Source organism: Bidens hawaiensis, unplaced genomic scaffold (assembly GCF_021521415.1).
Source record: "Bidens hawaiensis isolate Kalapana, Puna unplaced genomic scaffold, B.hawaiensis_p1.1 tig00023416_1, whole genome shotgun sequence".
Classification (NCBI taxonomy): Eukaryota; Viridiplantae; Streptophyta; class Magnoliopsida; order Asterales; family Asteraceae; genus Bidens; species Bidens hawaiensis.
This window is the reverse complement of record NW_027493677.1, coordinates 323,835-327,307: the sequence shown is the minus strand read 5'-3', so window position 1 is coordinate 327,307 and position 3,473 is coordinate 323,835.

Below are 3,473 nucleotides of genomic sequence, written 5' to 3'. Positions count from 1 at the left end.
AGTCTTGGGCTTGTGAGGGAGCTTGTGTCGCTTGCTTTTAGAGCATGAAAGACATTTTTCAACGCAAGATGCAAGCAACATAAGCTCCCTCACAAGCCCAATGATGCTTATGCTAGTTCTTGCAATCTCTTGGATGGTGAGAAGGGTTACCACAAACATAACAGCATTTTCTTCTAGGGTTCTATACAAATCATCAGAACTATGATATACATGATGTGGTGAAAAAGGTGATGCTTGGAAAGGAACATGAAAGTTATAAAATCTTTAACCTCTATCATAATAAACATTTGAGTAATATGAATCAACATAATTTTGTTGATAAGGACCATAATAGTTGTTAATTAATATTATTGTACAATTGAGGGTTGTTCCAGTATGAGGTGGAATATATTTACTCGATGTATTTCTTTTCTGTTTGAACTAGATAATCTCAGATCTAAGATCTAATAGTTTATCATACGGATCTAGCTCATGATGCTAAATATGTTGATTATATGTTAATATTAAGTATATGTATATATATATATATATATTAATTGTATATGTGTATGTATAATATTACGGTGAAGATTGAGAGAAACGATTTTGACAGAGTAACAATACTATTAACTTAATTATTAAATTAAACAGTGTATGAAACACTATATATAGAAGGCGGGTCTAGTTCGTTAACATTACATAACGAACTAGACACCGACTTCGTTACAATACATTAAACGAACTAACTTAACGAATCACCCCTGATTCGTTAAACATCCTTAACGAATCAGGAGGAAACATAACTTAAGGGCTAGTTCGTTAAACATCCTTAATGAACTAGCCTATTCTACTAACGAACTAGATAAGATATAAATATCTTTTACATTAAATAAAGATAAATACATTAACGATAGATACAAAGACTCAAGACTCAAAAACGTGTACTAACAGATACCCCCTCGTCTTGAGTTCCTTTTCTTTTAAATTACTTAAAGCGTCTTGTCTGCCAATCTCTGCAGCTGTGAATACCATGCTCATGACACACCCGAACAACGCGTTGAAATTGCATTTCTCGGTCATAGTCTTCACGACGCTCTATCACTATCTTATTCTTGAACATCACGTCATTGCCGGTCTCTGTCAAATTCACGAGCCACGTCGGATCGATGATCTTTATCAGCTCGGTCTTTAAACCTTTACCCAGCACAATAACAGCCTCGCCAGTCTTGTTGTCATAGTACCAGCGGTTGAAGGTTAAATACATGTGTTGGTTCAAAGTCTTCACCGGCACACGCTTCATGGTCTTTGGCGGCTTTACCTTAAGAACCAGCTTTCTCCAACCTGTTCTTGGATCGATCTCATCGATACGCTTGCGGATTGGAATTTGTGGCTTAAAAAATTTAAAACCGTTGTTCACTTCGAACAACAAATGTTGGTGAAACTAACTAGCTTGGTGGTTCCCACCTCGATTAATGAACGGACGATACGCAAGAGTACGTACATCCCATCTTGGAAAAGAGAGGACGTCAGACATCTTTTCATAGTACTGAACGCCCTTCTCCCATTTGATAATACATACTTTTAATTCAAAATAAAAGAGCCAAGAAATAAAATCACCTTGAACTTTAGACACAACGTTGAAAGATGTCATCTGATTTGCTTTGGCGTGTGCAATGGCTTTTACCTTCAATTCATGATCAATGTATCGATGTGCATCAATAATCTTACGAGCCCTCTTGTCTCGATGAGCAAACCAACTCTGAAATTCAGCAACGGAAGGATCGGGATTCGAATCAAATCTCGTATCAACAACATTCTTTCCCTTGGAAGTTTTCTCCAAAAGATCTTCTGCTGCTTTGACCATTTCTTTAGTAAATATTGGAGCACCCTGATCAACATTGGTGTGTTGAAATAGATCAGGGTATTCCTCAGCATTCATGTCTTCGATCTCCACTTCCACATCCTCATAAATAAATTCCGTATTCATTTCAACAGTCAGATCATTTAAGATCTCATCATCGTTCACAAACTCAACGTCCTCCTCAGCCTCTAACACGGTTAATTCTTCATCATTCAGTCCAAGCAGAATAGCAATCTGCTCTCGTGTTAGTGACCTTTCAACAAACTGTCCCACCTCAATCTCATTCGCATTCACAATGCTTCTAACCACCCCCTTATCATCAACAAATATGACAGTATCGGCCTTGATCATCTCAATGTGTGTTGCAGCCGTAGTATCATGATAAGTAACGATCTGTATCTCCGAATCACCAGTTGCACTAGTACCAGCACCAGAAGCCGAGCCGTGAGTTTGTTTAGGCTCACTTCCCCCAGTTGCCGAAGCATCTGGATCTTCTTCATCATTCTTGAGCTTATTAATTTCATCATCTTTGCACGTAAGCTGCAAGATGAGATCTTCTTGTTCTTTTATTTTCACCCCCTGAGACTTAACAATCTCATGAAGGGCCTTTGTTTCCTTTTGACAGAAGGATACGTAACTTAACAACTTCTTTTGATTTTCCAGCATGCATTCTTGATTCATTCGATCAGCGGACATTTGATTTTCATACAAATGAAGTAGACTCAACACCATACCCATTTTCTGATCATGAGTCATAGCATGGAACAAAGCAGGGACAGGTTGAACAGGACCTTGAGGTTGGTTAAGCCTAAAAAATGAAAAGTCTATAGGTGGTGGAGGCATCATCATCGGTGTAGGAGAAACCACCGACGTAGCAGTTGAAGGCCTTGGTATTGTAGATAAAATTGACCGAGGAATCATACCAAGCCTTGGATCCATCGTAAGTGTGGTCATCAATGTAAGCTCCGGGGTGCTAGTAGTGAGCGGCACCACCGGTCGTTGAGGAATAGACTGCCTTAGAGGTTGAACTCCAAATGAGATGCCAGCGCTAGCCGATACTTGACGCTTAGACGATCCTTCTTTCACCAACCCTTTCCCTTCCGTTTATGATGAGCGGCTATAGCACTAGCTAAAGCAGCTTCAACCTCAGCAAGTTGTAGAGCAGGAGCATTTCCAATAACATTACCAGCACCACCATTACCACCATCACCACCATCATCATCATGATGATCATCATCACCCTCGTTCCCACCTTCTCCTTCCTCACGCTCGGAATCCGAATCATCATGGATCCAGCGATCATTGTCAGAACATACATAATCTGGATTCACCAGATGACCAATCAATCTTTTGAATCTAGGTGGCGTAGTTTGACGATACGACTTCATCCGTCTTATTGTGTCTGCCTTCATGTGATCCAAAATAAGCTTATCATTAGCATTATTTGGATCGATCACCAAATCCCTGATTGCATCTTGAACAAACAGTTGGATGAAACGAGGATACATTAAGAACTTTACTCATCATTTCCCAAGAATACAATTTTCTTTGAGATGAACACATATCATTTTTAGAAATTGTAACGCTTATTCAACACTAATGCAACGAATGCTGATTGGAGCATGATACGACA